Below are 27964 nucleotides of genomic sequence, written 5' to 3'. Positions count from 1 at the left end.
TCCCCGTCTAGCACTAGTGCTCGCGCAGTGTCACGAGAATTGTCTATCACATGGTCAATAGTACGGAAAGTTTGCTGTCTGTTTTACGGTGGTACCCGTACAAGATCCAGAAAGTACAGCAACTGAAACCTCATGATACGCAGCAAGGTTCTGAATTTGCTCTCTGGTTTCTGGCACGGATAGGAGTTGATGACATGTGGCCGGGCAATAGTGTGTGTATTGACGGAGCACATTTCACACTACAGGTGCAGCGAATAAAAAAAGAAGAAGAAGAAGAAGCAGAAGTTGGGGTACTGTTAAACCACGTGTTGTGCTGGAAGAGCAATTACACTCGCCGTATGTGACTGTGTGGTGTGGATTCACAACGCCTTTATTCTCGGCTCGTTCTTCTTTCAAGAGGGTACACCCAGAAGGTCTGTCAGATGTACGAGTATCTTGACGTATGCACGTTATTGACACTTCCTTGCGCAGCGTGTGATTCCTGCTCTGGAAGAGCGCAACTGTATGGAAAACACGGTTTCCGTGCAACACCTACAACACCTCCTGTCGCTCGCCCAGTGAAAGATCTGTTTAGTGCAACCGTCCAGGAACGTATTATTTCCAGAGGCTTTCCACAGGCATTGCCTGCAAGATCACCTTTCCTGAATCCATGCGACTTTTGGCTCTGGGGTATCTAAAATAACGCTTTTACCAAAGACCGGTTAGGTCTCTACTTGATGTGCAGGCCAGTATACTGGAACACGTTGCTCGGATTCCACAGGAAATGCTGCGAGCAACTGTTGATCGCGTCGTTTTACAGTGCAGCATCTAGTCGGCGTAACCTGTGCTCATATTGATCAAACTGCGTAAGCGGCGATTAATATTATAAGTAAATCAACGTAATACCTTTGTCACTTGTTTGAATTTTCTGCCCACGTCCTTTTTCTAATACGTCGTGTATGGAAACATTTCTACACGTCTTTCTTGCATTCACAGCCCAAATCTGCACCCGGTGGCCAAAATCGGAAATAATATTTCTCCAGCGCAAATTGGCTCCACATTAACGCATTAGAATATCTATCAAGTTTCGCTGCCATACAATAATTACAGCCCACATTGGAGCTGTATGAGTAGCTTCACTTTATTTATAACCACCCGGTAGGTTCAAGTAGGTTACATAGTTATGAAGAGGTTAAGAGATGTTCTCAGGTCTTTGACAAGAGAGCTGCATCAAACCAGTCTTTGGACTGGAGACCTCAAAAGACCCCCGAAAGTAGAGCGAGCCCTTGGAACAAACTGTGAATGATATTAAAAACTGTGTGCCTTAACTCAAGTGGTTCAATTCGTTTTGTTAGAGAAACTACCAACAGTGGGCTCAGCTAGGTGAATTATAGAATCAATTAAGTTTGCAGTATCCATATTCTGAACATTAAGTCCGTCTGAGTGAGCTGGGCTTGCAAAATTCACTTTGCAGTATGAAGTGGAGCAGCTGTTAATACCGCGGCACTGATATTTCCATCGCAACCACGAGCAGAGAAAAAAGTTGTCACGTGCGAGTCACTTACAAATTGTGTGTTAATTAATTAGTACGTCGTTGTTATTCTGGTATTATGTTTGTTTATTCAGTATTAAGGCAAAAGTCGAAAGGAACGATGTGCACGTGACGTCTACATAACGAGGAGGTGTTACAACATTTCACAGCGTGCCGTGATTGTTAAAGCGAGCTTACCGAACACAGGCATCAGACTCGGCATGCATACATTACCGAAACGACGGCCTGTTGCCTTTTCTGCTTTCCAGCAATTAGAGCTCTGGCAGCTACCGCCCGTTCTCAGAAATTTATTAACCAAGTCTGCTAACAAAGATTCTCTTTTCTAACTTGACGGGGCTTAACTTCTCTATCAGAGAAGTGGCCTGCAACTCTAAACGTTTGATTTATGCTATAGAGACACAAATGCCACACTAACCCCTTCGCTACATATCGGTGCTTATATATCCGCATCACGCTGCATGTACGCTGCAGCAACGCCCCTTATACTTCTTTATACTGTTCCATGCGTGTAGGAGTTTTGCGTGTTCCCCTTTGACAATACGGCAGTTAACTGTCCGTAATGCGAATACGACCCGGACTTCGACTATCTTGATTTCACATAGTCCAGTCTAATAGCTATGATTTCTCTTTGAAGGGCACTCTCCATACCCTCCAGGGAGAAGCACATTGTAAGTTAACTACGGGCCATCGTAAGATTCTCTTGTTTGAACTTTCGGGTACAGATTTTGCCAAACTAACTCGACAGCAGTTCTTGCAGACAATCATATGGTTAGGGGCGAAGGAGCAGTATAGATGGCTTCAGACCTCATTTCTCCTACCGAATGAGGCAAAGTACTGGGTAAGACACTGTACGTTCTTTCTGCCGTCTAGATCTATACTTTCCGTGATTTCCCTAAACTGCTTGATCCGGAAACTGAGATGAAGTGCGTCCTCATGCGGTGGCACGTCCACTTCGGATATCTCAACGAAGGGAATGTTTCCTGCAAGCAGAGAACACGGGAGGAAAGTGCGTTAAGACTGCAGACCGCATTTAAATGGGAGAAGAATACAGATATGTACCTTCACAGCGCCCTCTCGCTGTGCCCTCAGGGGCAGCAGTGAAACTACAGACTGGGGTGCCGTTGAGTTACAGTGAGGCATTTCTAAGGCTAAAACTCGTAAATAGATACCAATGATATTTTGATACTGCAGGGATAGATCGTTTTTTGTGAGCATCTGCCACAATAATAGCTGAAATAATAAGGCTGGTTTTTCTGGTTTTCAGCCCACCTCATCTGTCACACAAATAGCTGAAAACCAACTAATAAAGCAGAATTTCTAAAAAATCTAAAAACAAAGTCTATGATGACACAATAATAAACTATACGACCGTTCAAGATAGGTATGTAGCCTGCTGCCAGTCCTGCTAAAATAAAAATAAACAAGTATCCTTGTATATATACAAGGTATTTGGGCATAAATGCAGGTTTTTTTAAATTTTTTTATTACAGATGACAGTGTACTGAACAGCTTTAGATGGGTGTTTACTTCATTTGCAGACTAGTAATTATAGCTGTTAGGAGTGGTATGTTTGTAGGTTGGATAGTACCTCCAAGTGCATATTGCAAGAGTAACCCATTAACGCGTATTTTCTCCGGGGCAAGGTCAGGTGTTGAAGTGTGGACGCATAGATGCAAAACTCTTAGTCTATACCGACAGGTGCAGTCCACTTAGTAGTGCAGTTAGCGCCATGCAGAAAAGGTTAGGTAGTAAACGATGTGACATGTTTTCGGAAATAAGAAAAAACAGCTAACGCAATGAAGTGGGTACATATCAAGGTACCAATATCTACATTTATTGCCCTAACACACTGTACATGTATCACTTCCATTAACGCTGCGGAACACCCTGAATACAAAATGTTATTAATGGCAGAAGTTGCATGTATATGAGAGGACTTAAAAAAAAGTAAGTTACACATTACTATTATAGCAGGTCAAGTAACTATTATTGAATGCTGCACTACACTTCAAAGTGACAAAGCTACATGACACTATTTTCAAACATAGTCACAAATTTTATGTAAACAACACCCGGAATGTTTTACATATCGAGAGTCGCTGTGTGACCGTCGTCGTCGACGAAAAAATCTGCGACTCTAGCGTCTCTGTTCCTCGATCGCCTGGGCGTGTCATCTGTGATCGATGTCGATGGCTTTCCTTTCCGTTCAGCATAACACACGTTAGAATAATGTAAACACGTAATGTCTAAATGTTAATACAAACTAATGTGCGTAAGCGACAGATGTTTCCATTCGAGTTGTTGCCTGATGATCAACTTCGTCACAACTAATTCAATTCTACAAGCAGCAGTGGACGAGTTAAACATCTGAACAGTAACCGTCGTAGAACGCAAACTGTGCGTTTAATATTTATACGCGTTTGCAAGCATATGAAGCAATATTGGAAAACTTCTTTTCCCATTCTGATGTTGGTTCCCCAAAAACACGATTCGGAAAGGTGGTCAACGTATGCAGTGAGACATTAATTCAATATTTTCCTCCACCAAATGACCCACTGACGTGCGGTGTTACAGCTGGCACTGTCACGACGGTGATGATAATGATGATGATGATGATGACCGTCTTGATTTAACCGTCACTTAGGGGAACAAATTGTTGAAACGATTGGAGGCGTCTTGTTGAGTGAGACCATTAGGAAAATCGAGAGAGGAACGTCTGACAAAAACCTTCACGAGAAACTGCATTTTTTCACAACACTGTTCCTTTGAGCACTTGCCAAGAAGACGCCAGTACTTAATCTACCATTCCTTCAACAGTAGCAAATAAATTTTGTAACAGTAACTACGTCAAATCTCAACAGTGCATCTAGTTGCAGTAAATACGCATTTAAAAGGCGACCCTTATAGTTGGAGTTAACAACGATGGTGACGATAGTTGTACAGTGTTTCCTTAAAGCCCAGCTACCATTTCAAGAATGATAACCTGGAAACAGTTAGAGAGTGTCGTAACAGGTCTCAAAGCCTTTCTCCCTCTATCCTTTGTTGTAGATGGAGCAACGTTCCACACTTTTGGACATTGAATCGCCACAACATTAGAATTTGTGGCTCCGAAGACCCATACAACACGTATGGACACATCTGTGATAGGCCGAAGCTTCGGTGTGGCCAAATGCACGATAGTGTGATAGACCCGTTTTCCTCCACAGAGACAAGTACGACGGGAAATGTTTACCTGGACATGTTCCAACGGTTCCTGCTACCACTGGTCAAAAGGCTACAAACGTCAATCATCTTCGAGCATGATGGTGCACACCTGCATTGGAGTTCGACGTGCGGGATGTGCTGAATGATAAATTTCCTGGCAGGTGTGTGGATCGTGATAGTCCTACCGCACGGCCCACGCGCTGTCGTGATTTCACACCTTTGTGACACCCTTTTGTGGGGTTACGTCAAAGGTCTTGTGTACACCACACCAGTCAGTAATGTTGACATCATTCATGCGTGAATCAATGAAGCGGTCGAAATGTTGTTGCTGCAGTGCTGGCCTGTTCATGGACGGAACTCGAAGGTCTCCTTGATGATCTACGAGCGACGAATGGCGTATACTATGAAACTGTGGTTCAACGGAAAAAAACTTCGAGAGCACGATGCTCTTTTGCTCCATCTCTAATAGTTCCCAAGATATGCGTTTTTGAAATAGTTCGCCTCTATGGATTAACCCTCGGGATAGTGATATGCTGACTCCATGACCCTCCATGCAGTATCCACATGAGGCCCCGTGGCAGAGGGTGACACGGCATCCGGAGGGCATCTCGCTGCCTTCTGGGCCTGTTTTGTGGAGATACCTTTTAATAACAATACTAATCTTACTTTCTTTTCAACCTTATTGTCATTACTAGGTAACAGTCTATGAAGCCGAACCGGATATCGAGCGGCCGCAGTGACATCCTCTGCCTTGCGGCTTCATGTGAATGTGGTATGGAGGGGCACGTGGTGAGCATACCGCTCTCCCGGCCGTTCTTCCGACTTTCCAGTTAGAGCCGCTTCTTTCCATTCAAACAGGTCATCATTCGGTACAATGAGGCTGAGTGCACCTCTTACCAGTCTTCCCACTATTCGCACTAAGAAAAATTTCTTGGCAGTGCTGGTAATCGAACTCGGGTTTTCCGCATGAGAGCCGTCTACACTGTTCAGTCAGCTTCGCTGGTGGACTAAGGTGCTATAACATTGAGTAAATAAAAAATAGCTGGTACTGGGATGGTTCGTTTCACAAGGATGATGTCGAATTCCTTCCCTAATCCGAGCTTGAGACCCGTTTCCAATCCACTCCTCGTCCAAGGCAAGTTACACCATAATTTCCATTCTTTTCTTCCATTTATCTCCTTTTTTACTTACTGCTGTGTAGTCCTCGTTGTTCACAGTATCATTACAGCATTACCTGCGGTACGCAACGTTGCAAATAAATCACCAGAACAGGTATACTTATTTTGGTACAAGCATTCTTGACTCTGAAAAAAAATTCTTTAATTTTCGTTCTTTATCGCTCTTCCATTACTCGAATTTTTACCTATGAAACCAAGAGTACTGCTTCTTTATCGATATGTCCCCTTTTCCACTGTAAAAGCTGATCTGGCATTATTTACTTAGGCGTTCTTCGAGCACTCTACAACAACATAATTATATTGATGAATGCTAACTAAGGAGAACGTGAGGTTTTATGGATACTAGGAAGGCTTTTCAGCGGGACGCTGGAAACATATCCGTGGCAAAAAAAGGAACTATTTTCAGGTCCAGACCACTCGAGCGAGCGTGCAAACGAGAGCAACAAAATTTGGAAGGGGAAAGGAAAGGAATGAAAGAAAAGCGAGATAAGGAAGGAAAAAGAACGAGGCAAGAGAGAGGGATGGAGACTGTGCAGTATTTCAGAGTTCAAGTAATTTGTTCCTAATCTTCTCGAGAACATGATTCGCTTCCTCGGTCCAATATTTTAGACTTGGAAATTTGCGTTTACTCGAAGGAACAAGTCCACAGTTGATAAGACTCTAAGTACCCAGCTTAACGAAGTGGTATCTTTCAGGTCAGTTGAGCAGTTTGCTCTCTAACATGCTTTTTACATTCGTGTTGTTGTGTCTGGCTTCCTGCCAGAAGGAAGACAGAGAAATTCTTTTCTTTCTTTTTCAGCACTGTAAACATAATTCTTTCCACTAGGTTCTATATGTCCTACGTGTTTTTATATTCCTCGTAGCAGAGAGATGTGGAAACTTTAGGAATTAAATTGATCAGAAACCATATTCACTTTATTTTCTCTCCCAGGTAAATTAAAGGGAGCAACAAAGAACATCGTTAAAATATTTCAAAGAGTCAAAAATATAAGGGACGATATAATGATATCTATCGATGTCTTGCAAGTTGCACGACAAAAAATATTAGGAAGTATTTATATTATAGCATTTATAATTATCTCAAAGGTTTTCTTTTGGTGTATTTACTATGTGATACCAGTCGATACCACAAACGAAATTTCCTACATACGAATGACAACCTAAAAGTTATTATTCGCTATTTTTACTTCTGAAATATCTATTCCTGGAATAACAAAAAAATGTAAAAAAACAAATTTACGGATGATATGACTATCGTAATATTTGAAAACAGTCAAAAAACATTTTCTTCAGAGAATGTAATATTGCAAGTGTTCAGTTTCGTCACATTGACCTGATGAGATGATACTGTCATTTGCTAACGAAAAATATTTGTAGTTTGCCGTCCAGTAGCCTAGTTAATGAAAAACTTCTGACTAATAATTGTGTCTTATCCGTTATGGACATTGAACCTGCGACTGTCATTAAAATAGCGGATGCTTTGTGTCAATACTGCGATCAGTCACCTTATAATCCTTTTTTAAGCATTTATTCTTCAATAAGCTAGCTTTCGGACCGTTTTAGACTCTTCCTCAAATGTCTGATGCAATGTTTACGGGCACTTCGCATTTTATACCAGCTACAACAGCTTAGTCGCTGGGATCGTTGCGCTGTAGGAAATAGTTCGAATTACATAGATTTTTCCGTTTTATGCACATTAAGAAACCATTGCGCGGTAATTTTGGTAGTAAATTTCTGAAGCTGTAAGTACAAAAATGGCTCTGAGCACTATGGGACTTAACTTCTGAGGTCATCAATCCCCTAGAGCTTAGAACTACTTAAACCTAAATAACCTAAGGAAATCACACACACCCATGCCCAAGGCTATAAGTATAGCACTTTATAAAACTCTCCATTACAAATTAGCTAGTGTGTTACAACCAAACAACAGTGATAATCAGTGTTTACGTGTTGATCGATCTCTTGTGAATTCAGTACACATTTCACATAACGAATGCGATTATAATTAAGCTCTCTCGGGGATTACAGATAGCGTATTACGCTTTTTCTGTCATACTCTGGACGAAACTCTCTGCATACGATTAGACGATTACTGGGCGACAGGAAAGTAAAGTAACTGCACACTGAACGTACACTTGTGCACGTACGCAAGAGACGTCATCATTATTCCCAAGCAAGTCGACGGAAGGCGATGTCAACACCACAGCTAAGATGTATAAATAGCCGTAGAAATGGTGCTGATTATTCCAGAAAAACATCTTGAGCAGCACATGAAAAAGGGTATTGTTTTCAAATAAAGTCCATTCAGACATTCTGTAAAACTAGAAAGGATGTCTAAAACTAAAACCGTGGTTTCGACCGCCTTGCTTCCACTTCAGGGCGACGAAAGTGATGGGTTCTGATATATATATCCCATATATATAACTTCATTTCTGGCTGTCACGTGACAGTCGATATCACTGTCCTGGATCACCAATGGCCCAGATCCCTGAGTGGTTAAACAAAAGTAAGATTTTTGTTTGCGCTACACTAGCAACAGAGAATCGACAGCGTGGTTGAAATGGTTCAAATGGCTCTGAGCACTATGGGACTTAACATCTGAGAACATCTTAGAACTACTTAAACCTAACTAACCTAAGGACATCACACACATCCATGCCCGAGGCAGGATTCGAACCAGACTGAAGCCCGTAGAACCGCTCGGCCACACCGGCCGGCAATCGATAGCGTGCATCAAGCAACTGTTTACAGGAAAGTATGGCAGTGACCGCTTGTTTATTCCTGGCCTTGATAATCCTCTACATAATTAATACACGTGGCCAGTTGGGACACTGGATGGCGCGATGTCGGCACTCTGCAGCCACGTTTCCTCTCCCTGCTGTCTGGGCAGTTAACCCTCTCAATAGCACCTATTATTCTTCGTTGCTGAGTTCTTGGTTGCCAGGCAAACACACCAGTTTCTTGTAAGTAGATGGGCTGCTCGGTGTTCTGCTACAGCCGATTTTCTGTGATGTGGTGGCCTCATTAGCAGAGTCTGACATGTAATCCGGCCGCCGCTGAGACTAAGTCTGTGTCCTCCATAGATACACTTGACCGACCTCACGATCCCAAGCCCTGTCATCTGCACTTTCTGGCAACACAGCGGGCTGTGGAAATTCCTGGAGGACAATTTGTCTTCCGCTCGAGGTGTAACAGTGATGTAACTGCTCGCAGTCTTGTGATAAACGTCGCGCAACCAGATACGAAGTAGCGAATTCGGGTCTGTTTGCTCCTTCATTTTTAAAATCGCGTTTGTCTGTCTGCTAAAAGATAATTTGCTTCACTTTCTAACAGACTAATAACACTAGAACCTCTCAGAAACATTCCCGCAGAAGTGTTCATGGCTGCGTGAAGATCAGAGTAATTTTTGGTCGAGAGTTTCCTCGCCATGTTGCGGCTGCCGGGCACAGACCTCCCACCACCGACCACCGACCACCGACCACGGACTGACCGCCGTCAGCCACCGGCCAACCGCCACTACCCACAGGTCACTGGCCATCCTGGTGATAGCGACGTGGCGCACCTTGGGAGCATCTCTGCAGTCGCACTGACAAGCATACAATTGTCTATTAATGCAGTTTGCTCTACCGCGCAAAATAACTTCGACTCGCCGAGTGAGTAACATGCAGTATGACAACGATACGGCCACTGATCGTGCAACAGACGAAATTTGAAATATTGAAGTGTAAACTACAGACACATTAAAAGATACTTAAAAAAGGTATGTGTTTAAGTTCGTAACGTCTGTACTTTTGGCATGTTGACGCATAGATTGGCATGAGTCTATTTGTCAGCTGTCTTTTTTGACTTGAAGTTCTAGTATTTGTCTTACAGTTAAGTATTGTATTTGAAACTTAGAAACTCATGAATGTTGTTTGAGCGTTGTAGAATAGTCTCAGGTAGGAGGAGGTCCAACATTTTCAACACGTTGTTCGCTTTAGGTCTGGTGGAGGAATGGAAGTAGACGAGGCAGCTCGAAACGTTTGTGCTATGCGTGGAGGGAGAGCTATCAAAAAATCACGTCCATTCAGGGAGTCCTAAAATTTGACGAATGTGATCCACTGCAAACCATTTAACCTTCGTGAAACATTTCATTCAATGGACAAGGTTCTGAAGTCGCATGCATGAGTACCGCATGATCTAATTCAAAGCAGCGAAAATCAAAGGGATGACTGTGCCTGTGTTTTCGGTTGGAAGACCTCAGTTTGGTCATCACTCATTACTTTACAATATTGTTGCTTGTTGCGAGTTATGACGCCTTTACGTTAACTTCGTAAACAGAAATTAACGTCTGAGCCCTAATAACAGCAAAATACATCTTCTTGAGCAAACGGCAGTCTTAACAGACAACATTTTGTATCTGGTGGCACAAAAAGGGACTCGTGTACTACGAACTGCTCCCCAACGGTGTGTGCACTACGTCTGAAATTTGTTACAAACAACTGAGAATCTTCCGATGGGAGTGTACCTAAAACGACCAAGAAAACTGCGTCATGTATTACAGCTGCACGATAATGCCCTCCCGCACTCTGCAGATTTGACAAAAAAATCAGCCCTCCCCGTTCTTATTCTTCTGAGCTTATGCCCTCAGATTTACCTTTCGCATTCGTTATCGAACAACCATAAAAAAAATTCTTTCCAAATCAGTAGGTTTGTACAGGTGTTTACTGTTGTGTGCAATAAGCTAATGGAGAAACGCTTTAAAATGTCCATTGTACTAATAGAAATGAATAACAACTTACAAAGATAACCTTAAGACGAAAGCCTGTTTTAATAAAATATAAAGAATCTGTATCATGAGCTTGCCTGTATAGTCACGAATTAGTGAGACATTATGCATTTTGGACAACGAAAAGCTCTGTGTTATACTCAAGTAGTGTGGAATGTGGAAGCTGGAGTAGATGCATAAAGATAAAAATTGTTGTGCTAGAGCCGGCCGGGGTGGCCGAGCGGTTCTAGGCGCTACAGTCCGGAACCGCGCGACCGCTACGGTCGCAGGTTCGAATCCTGCCTCGGGCATGGATGTGTGTGATGTCCTTAGGTTAGTTAGGTTTAAGTAGTTCCAAGTTCTAGGGGACTGATGACCTTAGAAGTTAAGTCCCATAGTGCTCAGAGCCATATGAACCATTTTTGTTGTGCCAGAGTTAATGTATTCACAAAAACTAAAAAAAAAAAAAAATCTCGCCAGGAGCAGAATAGAAGCAAATATTTCAATCGTGAAATATAAAAAGTTTTCACACTTAGATAACAGGGTACTGAAAATAGTGATAAGACATGTTGAAGGAGTTTCCTGAAGGAAAATGTTAAAAATGTATACGACTTTTAGTATTTTTGCAGCAAAGTAACTGACAACAGCAAAAGTAATGCTGATATAAACGCAGACTGGAACAGCAAGAAAATGGTTAGCGCAGAGAGCTACGTCAAACAAATTTTCCGACGAGACTACAACAAAACCGCGCAGAAGGAAGGCAAATGTGTTTCGCTCTGTGATTGAGTCCGGTCTGTGAATTGTACTTGTGCTCCGCGCGCCAACAGCTGTGTCGCTACCGGGCAGCGAAGGAAATGCACGCGGCGAGAGAGGGGTGGCTGTTTAATATTTGTGAGAATCCGGATCGGGTGTAAGTTAGAGTCGGTTCCAGAGATAACACGGTGGCGCGGAATCTCTCCCCGGGGGCAGAGCAGCGCGCACTGCGAATCACGCGCTCCAGCCCCCACCCCTCCCCCGCACTGAAGGGCTGGCGGGGGGGGGGGGGGGGGGGTGACGCGCCGGCCGCTGCAGCCTGCGTGCTGCGCCCTTATTGGACTCTCCGCCGCACAGAGGCGCGCGATTGCGGTCTCGAACGCGACCACACCTCTCAGAAAATATCGGCCAAAGATAACCGCCGGAACACCGCCGTCTTTGTGATATCTCTCGTAGCAGCGAGCACATTGCCCCGCAGCGAAACTGCAGTCCGACTTCTTGCAGCGGATTTTCCTTATTGTTCGGGAAGCGTATATTAAATCAGCAGCCGTACCGGAACCCCTTCCTTGTCTCAGTCGGTGGTCCTACAAGAAACTTCGTGGCTATACGACAGGCGGAACGGTTATAAGTGACGATATCAACCTTGGCCAGAATCCCAGTATGGCAGCGCAGTACATCGTTACCCTCGTACTAGGAGCCTATTTCATCGGATGGTCCACAAAACAGAGAGGCGCCTCAGGTTTGATAAGAATCGTCTACCACAGTCAAATATTGTGGTGTAAGTTTCTTTCGGTCGTTCATTTTTTTGAACAACGCTTCCTAAATTTATTAACTTGCCATTGGTTTTCCTCGGAAATGTTCACCTTATTCACAGCTCCACAAGCAACAAATCGCTCCTAACGGAGAACAAAATAGGCGAATATGCTTCTGTTTAATTGACTCTGAAATGTGGGGTACCAGATGCCTCATTCTACATTTCTCAGCACCTTTAAAATTTTTCCCAAAAATTCTGGCCTGCGAACATGTTGGCTCTCTTTTCAACATGCAATTCACCTCTCACTACCACAAGTTCCCCGTTTTGGTAACCAAAACCATTGTTTTCGATAATGGCTAAAGATTTTTGTAAACGCGAGGATGGCACTTATAGATGAATACCTAGAGATACACCGTTAAAATGTGAGCAATTTTTTGCGGTTAGTTTTTTGGATATCAGCTGCTGACGGCATTAGAATGGCGAAAAACGCTTTTTCTGTTTTTTCAGGAACCGCCCATGAACTTAATGGTGTCTCCATGAGCCTCTTAAGGCGCACCGTAGCTCACATCTAATAGTAAAAGTACCAACAATTTTACTTTATTTGCCTCTCCCGGAGGTAGTGTGTAATATTCAAACTTCGACCCCGTGCTATAGGATAGTTATAGTAAGACTATCCTTCCGGTGGGTATACAGTTCGTCCCCAGCCGAAGAGCTATCCGGAACATCTGACCATACCTTTTAATCACGAACAGAACTTGAGGTGTGAGCCCAAGAAAAATCTCATTTTTATGCTCGGCGCTTTGAAACATATTGATAGGGCATGCTGTCACATCTGTGCTGTCCTATTGGCTATTAGATGCTTTCAGCGAATTTTTAAATAACTATACACTTCATCCCGTTATCACGTATAGAAGGTGCTCTTTTTTTTTTAAAAAAAAAAAAAGTGTTGCATGCTCCTACAGTAGGTAAAATGAATCAAAACTAGAAGGAAAGTGGATATAATGATATGTCTAAAATCCAATACCTGTGGAGATATAGGCCAGAGTATTTTCTCATGCCATCCATTTTTTATGAAGAAGTAGACACTATGGACAGTGTTGTGTGTGGTTACCATGCACCATGACACATCCCTTAGCCCTTCTCCGCAGCGAGTCACGCACTCTTTCTAATACACCTTTCTCCCATTCGGACTGCGTCACACGTTTGGGCACCAGGTCCTGTAGCGTATGCACATTGTCAATGTGTTGGGCGTGCATCAGTGTCTAAAATGTCACCATGAACTATCGGTTTCAGGTCCTGTGAATGGGCAAGCCATGCTACGGGACCACTTCGACCAATCCATCGCCCATGAAACGTTGCGATGAAGTGCTGTAGCGCGATCCGTAGAAAATGGCGTAATGCACTGTTGTGCGCAAACCGCAGTCGTTGTCTTTCTGCAGAGGTATCGTTCTCCAACAGCACTGGTATTTCAGCACGCGGAAATCAGGTTACACGGTACCGGTTAATTGGTTTCGTAAACTGTATGACCCTAAGAGTCTGCCACCGACAGTTCCTGTCGATACAATGATGAGGCGATCATGATGCCTCACATCCATAATTGCTCGAGGATTTGCGTGTGCCCACATGTGCGTATTGTGGTAATGCCTATATCATCTCTTGTGACGAACTGCACCACCGAATACTACATGTTAGTCGGCCCAAGTGAAACGGCCCATATCTTAACAGGTATCGGTCTATGAACATATCATTATAAGAACTTTACTTCTGTTTGAGGCCAATAGTTCATCCCGCAGGAATATTTGACACTTTTTTACGTATTTTGTTCTTGGTGGATGACGATCAGCTGTTATGCAGGGTGTTTAGAGTATAAGTGCAGACGCTTCTATTGATATCTGAGGACAAAGTATTGAACAATATCATTATTTACATCATTTGTAGACAAATAAGTATAGCTATTTAGAGTGGTATATTTTTGGGTTGGTTAGTACCTCCAAGAACGTATGTCGAAGTAAGTCATTAATGTTTATTGTCCCCTGGGCACCAGTGTGGGTAAATGGATGCAAAACGGTTTGTCTGTAATGGCAGGCATAGTTCACTTTGTGGCATAGTTACAACCATGCTAAGTTACGTGACGTGTCTGCAGGAAGACTGTTAGATGCAGAGAAAAAGAAAAACACTGAACTGGGTAAATATTAAGGCAACAGTTATCGCATCACGTGTAACACCCTGTATAGTAATCGTCATAGTTTGCATGGGGGCTTAATTAAATAAAATGCAAATATTTTGAGTTTTTAGTATCTGTATGTCCGATTACGCTGTGTCTCGTAAACGGTTGTTCCTGACTAGTATTATTACGCTATCTGACTGCAAAGAACAACAACAAGAATGAATTGAAATTTTTCGTTAACACAATTAATTAATTAAGTCCCCAGCAACTATAAAACCTACAAAACCCAAGCACAAATGTAATTGTTCTGTGTGTGGGAGTGTGACTCAACGTACACATCTGGCACGGTTCTTCTTCAACAAGACAAGAATTTTTAAATACCAATTATACTGACGTGATAAAAGAAAATTAGAAATACGATAATTGCGTAAGGAAAGCAGAATTACACTCTAATACAAGAACACACGCCAGATGCTTTGTTGACTGAACCTGTAATGACGCATTATTTAGGACTCTGAAAATAAAAAAACAAACGGAGTTAATTACCTCATTTATATTGATGAAAATCATTCTAATCCTTACATTATATCTCAACCAGAACTCTCCAATATCACATCTCAGCAAGCACTGCCTAATAGCACATCTCAACAAACACTCTCTGCTACAACATCTCAGCACAGACTACCACGAGACCTCGACAGGCACTGACTACTACGAGCTCTCTCCAAGCACTGACTTCTACGAGTTCTTAACAGGCACTGTGGAGGCGGCTTAATAATACTCTTTGGCGCAATCTCTGGCGCAGTGGCTCAGTGTAGCCACCTTTCACATGCCCCTCCTCCACAGGCCAGAATTTGATGGTATTTTTGCCAGCATTGGTGGTGAAAATACCACCAAATTCGTCCAGAAAAATACAGACAAAAATAAAAGATAATATTAATACCTAAATATCACATAATTAGTTAAAATTTTGGCTTTCAATAACCTAATATATAAAATACAGTAGGCAATACAAATTCTTTTCATACATGTGGCTTTACATAATAGTTTACACAATACATATAAAATCAGTTTATACAAATGTTCACATAAAATACTTTTAATTATTCAAAAAAAAACAAATAGTTGATAATTCCAGCCCAGCAATGGTCAACAGGTGCAAACACCAACAAGTGACATCATTTCAGCAGAAGCAGTCCATCAGTTGCACCCAGCAATGTTGAGCAGGTGCAGACACCAACAAGTGACATCATTTCAGTAGAAGCAGTCCATCAGTTGCACCCAGCAATGTTGAGCAGGTGCAGACACCAACAAGTGACATCATTTCAGTAGAAGCAGTCCATCAGTTGCACCCAGCAATGTTGAGCAGGTGCAGACACCAACAAGTGACATCATTTCAGTAGAAGCAGTCCATCAGTTGCACCCAGCAATGTTGAGCAGGTGCAGACACCAACAAGTGACATCATTTCAGCAGAAGCAGTCCATCAGTTGCACCCAGCAATGTTGAGCAGGTGTAGACACCAACAAGTGACATCATTTCAGTAGAAGCAGTCCATCAGTTGCACCCAGCAATGTTGAGCAGGTGTAGACACCAACAAGTGACATCATTTCAGTAGAAGCAGTCCATCAGTTGCACCCAGCAATGTTGAGCAGGTGCAGACACCAACAAGTGACATCATTTCAGTAGAAGCAGTTCCATTAGTGGCACCCAGCAATGTTGAGTAGGTGCAGACACCAACAAGTGACATCATTTCCATGGAAGTAGCTTCATCTGTGCACCCAGTAATGTTGAGCAGGTGCAGACAGCAAGAAGTAACAGTTCATAATATTCACTATCACTAATCACACTGTTCATCAGCAGAAATTAATCATTCCTAAGTGTCACACATTATGTTGAAAAAGTGCAGGTAACAGTTCATAATATTTACCCTCACTAATCAGACAGTTCAGGCATGAACAATAGTTTGAATGCACATACAAATGCTTTTACACTAAACATACAAATCATAACAAACACACAAATGATGTCAGATAATTTTCATATTAACTATTACAAATACTCAAATATCAGTAAACCTATAATATTTATGGGTGTCAGTGCAAGCCACTACAAACAAATAAAATAATATTTAGGAGATAGGTGGGTAGGATTAGGAAAGGAAAACACACAAAACACACTCACTCATCTTTCATCCACATTAAGTACTACTGTGTAATTGAATAGTGTTAATTGTGTAAATGTAATTCTGTCAAAATCTGATGTTCATCATGTGTATCAAGTAGTAGTGGCAGCAATGTATAACAGTCAATAATAGTTAGGTCAACGTCATAGTCATCATGTCAAGACCAATGTTTGCAAAGCCAGATCAAATGTACTGTTGTTGAACAACTGTCAGTGAGCCAAGATATGCAAATACTTCCTCTCTTCAAAAAAAAGTATATATTGCTTAGTGATTTAACAGAGTGTGTGTATAGACTATCTTCCTTCTACTTTAGTGTTCTAGTCTGCTATCTTCATCCTCCTTGTTCCATATAGACCAACAAAAAAAATATGCATCTCACTTACTTTACCTCTTATCCACCAAAACTCCAATAATCATCAACTTCACACAATCTCAATAATACCTCAATAATACCTCTTCAATACGTCGATACATATAAACCTTATTGCCAATATATGCTCCTCACTTACTTTACCTCTTATCCACCAAAACTCCAATAATCATCAACTTCACACAATCTCAATAATACCTCAATAATACCTCTTCAATGCGTCGATACATATAAACCTTATTACCAATATCATCTCACTTCCAACACAACTCTTTCCTTTAGTCAGTCTCCTCGAACAAGTACAGATAAAATCCTAGTGCAAACTTCAGTTCATCATCCCATACAATCGGAAGACACATTGCCAACACACAACCTCTGTGTAATCCATCTGACCCAAATCTTCTGCTCATTATGAATTATAAACAAAGAAATGCATACATGACCTCTAACAGACTTAGTTCGAATAACTCTCAGTAATTAAGTACGATTACGGAGTGTGAATGATCATAATATTTCACAGTGTGTACACCACTTCAAGAATTATGGCAGAAGCAAACATGTGGAGTATTTTTGTGTCAAGTGTCACTTCCTATTTCAATTGCTCACGAAGAATGCAGTGTAATAATTGTTAATGGTCTAAACCTAGTAATGGTATGTCATGTCGTTAGCTTCCTTCCTATTAGCATAAAGTTATACAGCTTCCATAAAACCTCCAGCTCATGTGACTCTATGAAGTTTCTTGTACTAATGTCGTTTATGTCGAATTATAGCAGTTCATTTTCCTATCTTAAAAATATAAGGCACTGAAATAAGCAAAACAAGCACTAGCGAGTAAATATACCAGTAGGGAACAGAATGTCAACAAGTGGATGCAGCACAATTCCTACAACGAGGCTCTGCCAAGCGAACAATGTATAATTAATCCAATAGTGTGACCTAAACTCTCTGTTTGTACACAGTATATCAGCATTTCTATACACCAAATTAAAGAGTAGTTATGACAACAACAGATATGTATAAATATGCAATCCATACGCAAAGCAGTGAACATGTCATTAGCATCATATCAGCATAAGTAAATAAATGTTCATATGTAATCTTAATAAGTAAACATGAAGGCGCAAGCAGATAAATCACAAAGTATAACTTACATACCTAAACACATCAGCACAATAAATCAGGTTACAATTATAATTTAAATAAATAAGCACAGCAGGCACATAATTAAAAAAAATATGACATCAGTGAAAAAGCATAGCAGCCAAGCGATGCATAATATATACAAATAACAATCCTGTTCATTAATAAACATTGACAAAAATCAGAAAATGTACGCAAGCACGTCGCTTCACACGTAAATTCATAGAACATGAAATTAGCACAAAGTATGAACCACGTAATCGCGAGCAGCAAATTACGTCTGAAGTACGTACCTAAGTGGAAATATGTTACCCGAAAAATGAACTCAATCAATAGTTACCCTTTTTAGTTCATTAGTTTCTTCTTCGAAATTACATTCTTCCTGAAAATTTCTCGATAGCAAGTCCTCTTAACGTCGGAGACACACAGAATTTACCTGAAGTTCTTAAATATTTTATACACTCCTGGAAATGGAAAAAAGAACACATTGACACCGGTGTGTCAGACCCACCATACTTGCTCCGGACACTGCGAGAGGGCTGTACAAGCAATGATCACACGCACGGCACAGCGGACACACCAGGAACCGCGGTGTTGGCCGTCGAATGGCGCTAGCTGCGCAGCATTTGTGCACCGCCGCCGTCAGTGTCAGCCAGTTTGCCGTGGCATACGGAGCTCCATCGCAGTCTTTAACACTGGTAGCATGCCGCGACAGCGTGGACGTGAACCGTATGTGCAGTTGACGGACTTTGAGCGAGGGCGTATAGTGGGCACGCGGGAGGCCGGGTGGACGTACCGCCGAATTGCTCAACACGTGGGGCGTGAGGTCGCCACAGTACATCGATGTTGTCGCCAGTGGTCGGCGGAAGGTGCACGTGCCCGTCGACCTGGGACCGGACCGCAGCGACGCACGGATGCACGCCAAGACCGTAGGATCCTACGCAGTGCCGTAGGGGACCGCACCGCCACTTCCCAGCAAATTAGGGACACTGTTGCTCCTGGGGTATCGGCGAGGACCATTCGCAACCGTCTCCGTGAAGCTGGGCTACGGTCCCGCACACCGTTAGGCCGTCTTCCGCTCAGGCCCCAACATCGTGCAGCCCGCCTCCAGTGGTGTCGCGACAGGCGTGAATGGAGGGACGAATGGAGACGTGTCGTCTTCAGCGATGAGAGTCGCTTCTGCCTTGGTGCCAATGATGGTCGTATGCGTGTTTGGCGCCGTGCAGGTGAGCGCCACAATCAGGACTGCATACGACCGAGGCACACAGGGCCAACACCCGGCATCATGGTGTGGGGAGCGATCTCCTACACTGGCCGTACACCACTGGTGATCGTCGAGGGGACACTGAATAGTGCACGGTACATCCAAACCGTCATCGAACCCATCGTTCTACCATTCCTAGACCGGCAAGGGAACTTGCTGTTCCAACAGGACAATGCACGTCCGCATGTATCCCGTGCCACCCAACGTGCTCTAGAAGGTGTAAGTCAACTACTTTGGCCAGCAAGATCTCCGGATCTGTCCCCCATTGAGCATGTTTGGGACTGCATGAAGCGTCGTCTCACGCGGTCTGCACGTCCAGCACGAACGCTGGTCCAACTGAGGCGCCAGGTGGAAATGGCATGGCAAGCCGTTCCACAGGACTACATCCAGAATCTCTACGATTGTCTCCATGGGAGAATAGCAGCCTGCAATGCTGCGAAAGGTGGATATACACTGTACTAGTGCCGACATTGTGCATGCTCTGTTGCCTGTGTCTATGTGCCTGTGGTTCTGTCAGTGTGATCATGTGATGTATCTGACCCCAGGAATGTGTCAATAAAGTTTCCCCTTCCTGGGACAATGAATTCACGGTGTTCTTATTTCAATTTCCAGGAGTGTAGAACCGTATCCTGAAAAATACTGAATGTTAATAACATAATTCATCAAGTCACTATAGCTTTATACTGAATTTAATCGGAGAAATTAAACTGTGTATTTGTTTACGGCTGTCAGTGCATTCGCACTGAGCGCTCGATCAGCTGTAGGCGCGTGACGTAGGAAGCAATTGTTCGCGGTCGACGACTGCCTTGTGCGGCGCGCAGACTTGACTGTTACTTTGAGTATATGCCGCCGCCAAAACACAGCGCGGTATCCTTGTACTCTCCGCATGGTTACATGTAGCTGTTAGTTTCTCTAAAGTATGTCATTCCACAAAAAATTTTTCAAAAGTATATCATTCCACAAAAATTTTGGAAACTACGAACCTCACGTTTTGTGGTAGGAACAGCGTAGTTACGAATAGCGTCTAATTTTTCTGGATCAGGAAGAATACCGAGAAATTTCACCTGAGAACGACCAAATTCAGATTTTTCTAAGTTCACTGTAATGCCAACTCTTTCTAAGATACGTAATAATGAATCCAAAATTTTGTTGTGTTCACTCCAAGAATGTTTAGCAATAAGAATATCGGCTACATATGAAGTAATATTGTTACGAAGATAAACAGGTAAAATTTCTTTTAAACTAGGAATGAATGCTGCTGAAGGTACAGTAACTCCACATGGTAATTTCCGAAATCACTTTTGGGTAAATTAGTCAAATCCGGTTATTGTTTACTTACTCACTAGATAGATTGATAGTCGAAGAGTTGTTTTGACAGATGCAAAGAATAGTAAAAGAGTAGGCAGCGGTACAGAAAACTAAAAGGGAAATAGCACCACTACAGCTCGGGGCCCTATTCTCGCTACGGCACATATTCACTTAGAGTAGTGAATCCCCGGAGGACCTTAATAGCCGCACATAATTTCTAGTTTGTGACTTAGTGGCAAATTTGGCGGAAGTGCGTACGTAAATTGATCTAACCATGCACACGGATGTATGTCATTCTTAGAATTGCGGAAGATCTTAAATTTCCGAACAGTCAAAAAGTGTTTATAGTCAAAATTTTCGCCTCGTGGCGACAAAGACCTACCGCGTCTGTCCCAGTCCCAATGACGATTATTGTCAAGTTCGCGCGCCTGGTGCTCTCTTGTCGCATCCCGTAAATGAAACAAATTATTTTCTTCAAACCCTTCTGGTAAACTAACACTTGTCAATTTATCTGAGATCTCCTCAACTCCTTCCGATGAGTCACTTAATTGTTCTTTCTGTTTATTTACGTCTTCCGTAAGTGTCGCGACTCGGGTTTCGGTGTTGTCACATTTAGTAGTTAACTGTTCACACTGTTGCGTTATGTTATTTATTCTGTCATATGGTACGGATTCCTCGATTCTTTCAATTATTTCTTCCTTATCGTGTGCACGTTGTAAATTTAACTCTGAATATTTTTGCACTATCACGCGATCTTTTTCTTCCCGTTCTCTGTCCTGTTCCTCTTGTCTAATTTCTGTTGAAATTAAACTATTATTGTGAGCATTCAAAATTGGTTGCACTTCTTCTCTAATTTCTTTGTTTGATTCATCTTTCATGTTGAAACATGTCCCTATTCGTGAACCTAACCGTGTTTCCATTGTTTCCATCTCTGTTTCTAAACGTGTTGCCACTGCTTTTAATTCAGATCCTATTTGTGAGCATAACCGTGTTGTCATTGCTTTCATCTCAGTTCTAATTGTTCCTATTTCTGTTCCCAAATTTAATATTGCATTCATTAACTGCTCCATTTCTTCTGTCGTTAACCACGTAGTCTGTGAATTTTCTGATTGAGAAAAATTTTGAACTGTTTCCGCACTATTTTCCCTGCTTATTAAATTGTTTTCAACACCATAATTCATCATACTGTTGTCCTGTGTTGGCGAGTTCGCCATGTCAACAATTTCGTCATTCTCACTATTCATCATTTTCGCCTTTTTCATCGACCGCGTAATCATTTACAAAACATAAAAAATTCGTCACTGTACGAAAATTATACACAATGACTCCTTATCTCCAACAATATCATTCACATGAAAAGTTTCCCTCAAACACGATTAATCGAACAATTGAAATAATTGCACTAAATTGTCAAACCCGTAGACAAGACAACAATTTAAATTTTGAAAAATACCATTAGAAGAATGACAATTACCAAATCTACACATGCAATACAGACTACAATTACTAACTCAAATTACTACAACAATACTACGGTCTACTATTTTTACAATCAGAAGATTCCAAGGGACGATCCGAAGCAGCGGTCGCCACGTGCATGGGGGCTTAATTAAATATGATTGAAAATATTTTTTTTAGTTTTTCGTATCTGTATGTCCGATTACGCTGTGTCTCGTAAACGGTTGTCCCTGACTAGTATTATTACGCTATCTGACTGCAAAGAACAACAACAAGAATGAATTGAAATTTTTCGTTAACACAATTAATTAATTAAGTCCCCAGCAACTATAAAACCTACAAAACCCAAGCACAAATGTAATTGTTCTGTGTGTGGGAGTGTGACTCAACGTACACATCTGGCACGGTTCTTCTTCAACAAGACAAGAATTTTTAAATACCAATTATACTGACGTGATAAAAGAAAATTAGAAATACGATAATTGCGTAAGGAAAGCAGAATTACACTCTAATACAAGAACACACGCCAGATGCTTTGTTGACTGAACCTGTAATGACGCATTATTTAGGACTCTGAAAATAAAAAAACAAACGGAGTTAATTACCTCATTTATATTGATGAAAATCATTCTAATCCTTACATTATATCTCAACCAGAACTCTCCAATATCACATCTCAGCAAGCACTGCCTAATAGCACATCTCAACAAACACTCTCTGCTACAACATCTCAGCACAGACTACCACGAGACCTCGACAGGCACTGACTACTACGAGCTCTCTCCAAGCACTGACTTCTACGAGTTCTTAACAGGCACTGTGGAGGCGGCTTAATAATACTCTTTGGCGCCATCTCTGGCGCAGTGGCTCAGCGTAGCCACCTTTCAAGTTATCCCAAAACAGATCAGTAAACTCACATAGAGTTCTATAAGTCGAGAATTATTGACAAATGGCAATAATAAATTGTTCGTGAACAATAAGTACTCAATACTGTATACACCTAAATCAATGCTATCGCGGTGCAGACTGCTGACATGGAACTTTATAACGATCAGCCGGAACGTTTGCAACTTGGTACACCTTTAGAATGCAATACAGCATCGATTGTGGATTGCATGAATTCGACAAGGCCTTGATAGCTTTATGGTAATATGTGGCACCAGATGTGTACGCACAAGTCAAGCAATCACCGTAAATTTCGGGCCAGTGGTATGTGGCGCAATGCGTTCTGTCGCGTTCGCATCAGGAAAATTTGATGGGTAAGACCGCAGCGTGAGTTAGCATGCTCCTTAAACCATTGTGGCACGCTTCTGGACTTGGGCACGAACAGTTATCCTGATAGGAAGTTAATGTCGCCGTCGGAGAAGACAAGCATGAAAGGATACAAACAGAACGTAACAGATAGTTCGTACTAACGTTCGCGTTATCCTCAGCTTTCATGATACGTTAGATTACTACCATAGATCCCACGAAAGCTTAGGCGTAAGTTCTCCATAGCATACTACTACCCTCACCGGTCTGCTCCAGTGGCGAGGTGCATGTTTCGAGCTGCCACTTGGTCATGCGACAGGTCAGTAGACTGTTTACAGAACGCTGATTAGAAAATTTATAAACAAAGGGATTAACCAATAAAATACGAGAAAGATGTGAGGGAGCATACGAGTAAATAATATATTACGAAGAAAAATTCTGAATTCCTTGCAATAAGAGGAGTGTACCACAATGAAACGTTTCAACTTGGCTTAGAATACTTAGGTTTATCACTCAACTGTTTTCAGTTCTACCGGAGCGCACTCTTTTGTACAGTTCTTAAGGAAGTGCTATCCTAGTGCATACCGTTTCCCCCTCTAGTGTTCTTTGAATGAAGACTGTAGTTCCTTCTGAATGAATCAATGTTGTCAACAACAAATACCATACCGAGCGAGGTGGCGCGGTGGTTATCACACTAGACTCGCATTCGGGAGGACGACAGTTCAAACCCGCGTCCGCCCATCCTGATTGAGATTTTCCGTGATTTTCCTAAATAGCTTCAGGCAAATGCCTGGAAGTTTCCTTTGAAAGTTCACAACCGCCTTCTTTACCTAATCTGATGGGACCAATGACCATGCTGTTTGGTCTCCTCCTCCAAATCAATCAACCAATCAACCATCCAACAAATCCCATTATAGAAAAATGTACTTGGATAGCAGAGTTAGAACTCCGAGTAGCCTGAAAACGACCTAAATGTATTTCGTGAGCCGACACCGCATATAAGTCTGACTACTATTTTCTGTATTTTCTGGATTAAGAGCATTCTTGGTGAGAACACAGAGTTGCCTCAAAATATAACACCATACGAGATAACACAGCGGAAATAAGAAAAACAACGAAGCTTAGTGTTTCCTTGACAGAGACAGTGGAGACTGTTCTTATAGCAGCATTCAGTTTCTAAACAAGATCTTGAACGTAATAATCACAAGAAAGCTTTCCATCTACCCTCAGCCATAAGTATTTCTATTACGTTTTCCGCGAGCACTGCTCTTTTTTGTATGCTTTCACACACTTAAAAAGTTTTCTGTTAGAAGCCATCCAAGTCTTTTATAAGCAGTCTCTTCTAGGGCACACTGTAGTTTCTTAGTATCCTAACAGTTTGCCGACAATTATCATTTCTTATACCTCCAGCTGAGTCTGTGTGATTTTTCCAGTTCATGTCTGTATGTATTTTAAAGTGAAATTATTGTATGTCGTTAGTGTGTATCCAAAGATTACTTCATTTACGTAATGTGACAGCGCAGCTGAGCTAGAGGTGCCTCTGCGGATTTCAGATTCATTTGCATGCCCATTGGCTCACCGCCATTTAATAAAAGCTGAAAAGCTATTGTGCAACGGATAACTAATAGGTCAGGGGTGGCCCTATCTAACATAAAACGTGGCTTTTCACTTCACGAAACATAACAAGCCGAGTGATAAACTACTATGAAGTACAACATTGGTCCATATCAACCCCTGTTTTTCACGAAGTTCCCTGCCAAGACACACGAATAGCAAATTATTACAGGATCTGTATGATCGTGAGAAAGGCAGAGAATAAGAAAATTAACAATTGTTGACATGGGGCAATGCGAAAAAAAATGGCTCTGAGCACTATGGGACTTACCTGCTGCGGTCATCAGTCCCCAAGAACATAGAACTTCTTAAAGCTAACTAACCTAAGGACATCACACACATCCATGCCCGAGGCAGGATTCGAACCTGCGGCAGTATCGGTCGCGCGGTTCCAGACTGTAGCGCCTAGAACCGCTCGGCCACTCCGGCGGGCAATACGACTCTAACACTTGAATGCCCTGGCAAAGGCTGGAGAGCTTAAGTGAATGTGATGAAACTGTAATCTGCGCATGAGTTATGCGAAAACAAATCCGTGATGGACACACAGTGACTGCCAGAAGGATACGACATTACTGTTTGAGTGATGAATGAGCAATCAGTCACTCAAAAAAGGTGTTAGATTCGCAAAACGTTGCTAATCCTAATAATGCACCTAGAAGCGCGCGGTAATTCTCATACTCTGCTCACCCAAGCAGCGATTTCTCGCCATATTCAACGCTCAGTGGCATGGAGAGTAGCGGACGCTGTGATCTACAGCAGACTGCAATACATCAGCTCACTATCGTACCTCTAGAAAAAGCGTGCTCTCTGTCAGTCCGTTCTCTGTCTCTTATCACGATCCCCAGAAGAAGTGCTCTCCACCGTACCCCGAAATGAAGTTCATTCTCCATCGTATCCTAAACTGAAGGCATTCTCCTCTGATACCGAGTTCTTTCTTTCACGGTTCCTATGTGCCCATGAAAAAGTTTCTTCAAAACGCTGGCGAACGATGTTTTTGTTAATAAGACAATATCTGCCCTCCTAGCAAAGTGTTTGCAACGTTAAGCAATCGTTACTCACCCATTTACACAGTTCTTAAGTAATTTCGAGCTACTCTCCCGCCCCTCAGCTAAGTTTCATACTTCACCAAATATAGTCGTCTACACGTCTGCATTTCTCGGAAACTGGCGTCCTGACTTCTCCAACTCTGCTGTTTCTTTTAGATGAATCTGTAAGGAACTCTCTTGCAGATTTTTAGTCCAGACGTTACTCACCCCGCGAAAAACTTCACTGGAAAGTCGGCGCTGGAAAGTCGGCTCATCGCTTTAGAGAGAAAAGCATCTCTGGCCACATCGGAGATCCAGCGCTTCTCACGGATCGCTGAGATCTTTATCTGTTATTGACTTCCCCTGGGCGAGCGTTCTCAAAAGGCGACTCGTTGGCACAAAATAAGGTTCCTTTTAGCTGTGTTTCGGCCAGAGGTTTTCAAACTTCTTAGTTATAAAGATATTGATGTAAGGCTGTCTAGATTTGAACATATGTCTGTCCGTATGCATTACAATTTCAAGAAGAAGACTCGCAATACATGAGAATAAAGTTATATAAGACAATGATCTTTCTACTCTTAAACCAAAGCGTAAGCTAACTGAAAGAAAATTTAGGCCATATAGATTGTCAATTGAAGTTGTGTCAACACAGAAAGACAGAATTTCATCAGAATGTGATGCCCTTAGGGTGATATCAGCATTGTGTAACAGCTACTCCGGCCGGAGTGGCCGAGCGGTTCTAGGCGCTACAGTCTGGAACCGCGCGACCGCTACGGTCGCAGGTTCGAATCCTGCTTCGGGCATGGATGTGTGTGATGTCCTTAGGTTAGTTAGGTTTAAGTAGTTCTAAGTTCTAGGGGACTGATGACCTCAGAAGTTGAGTCCCATAGTGCACAGAGCCATTTGAACCATTTTTTGTAACAGCTACCGCCTTTCAATTACACACAACTCTTATACTCAGTTGTTAGCTAAGGAGTTATTTTCTGGGGATCAATTGCGAAAACTACAGAAAAGGGCTACAAAAGTAATAACAGTAATAAGGTTCAAAACACTAGTCGTTTTAACTTTATCGTGTTAGAGTGTTTGCGAATCAGTTATGAACATAATCTTTCTTTTATAATTACTGCACAACAACTCTGTCCATGACCGTGGAATAGGATCTAAAACGAACTTATATTTACCGAGAAAAAAATAAACATAAAACTGAAAACGGCGTTTTATATCAAGAAATAAAATTTTGCAATAACTTACCTAAGGATATTAAAGAGATTACTGAAAAGGACGTACTTAAAAGGCAGTTAAAAAGTACATGTTAAGCAGTACATTCTATACATAATAGGGATTTCGTAAAAGAATATATAACACAAGTAACTGACAATAAAATATCTTTGTGAATTCACAACTCATTTTTGAGCTTCGGTTTTTTTCTCATTTCTGGAAAAAAAATTCATCGAAGTGTGCAGTGGATAATACTAACATCTAACCCTCTTCTAAGCTGGAAATGTCATTCATTATTGGCAGATGCTGACTCAGTTTCTCAGGAAAGCTAGTGGGAAGTTGTGGTACACAAAATGGAAACCAAATGTCGTTGTCATGATCGTGATGTCAGCTGACAGTGCGTATAGTGTTACATTAGAATATGTCTTCAGCCGTGATGAACGTTGGAAAATGAATGAACAGTCTAGTACTTGCTTTTCATTTTACTAGGTAACTTCTTTGCGTGAATGTATGATGAAAGCAGTATTGTAAATTAGGGCTAAACCGAATGTGGTTGCGCTGTTTCAAGCAGACTGGCCTTGTATTTGGGAGGATGGAGACTGTAATCTCCATTCAGCCATTCAGATTTACCACAGCAGTGTGGTTTCCTGAAATTACTTCAGGTAGACGGCGGGATGATCCGCACTTCAGGGCTTTCGGAAATTCCCGTTACAAACTTCTACGCTTGTAGAGTGGAGTGAGTGCATAATATTTTGAATAGGAACCGATTCCCGGAAACGTACCACTCTGTGCTACGGCA

At 42.1% G+C, this 27964-nt stretch overlaps 1 protein-coding gene across 1 annotated transcript in view; it reads left to right on the top strand.

Moving 5' to 3' along the window:
- Window positions 1-27964, top strand: part of LOC124594498 — a 220950-nt gene that overhangs the window by 180090 nt on the left and 12896 nt on the right. The window lies entirely within an intron of this gene.

The sequence above is a fragment of the Schistocerca americana genome, chromosome 1 (genome assembly GCF_021461395.2).
Source record: "Schistocerca americana isolate TAMUIC-IGC-003095 chromosome 1, iqSchAmer2.1, whole genome shotgun sequence".
NCBI classification, from domain to species: Eukaryota; Metazoa; Arthropoda; class Insecta; order Orthoptera; family Acrididae; genus Schistocerca; species Schistocerca americana.
Note: the sequence above shows the minus strand (reverse complement) of the source record. Positions and strands in the feature narration are given on the sequence as shown.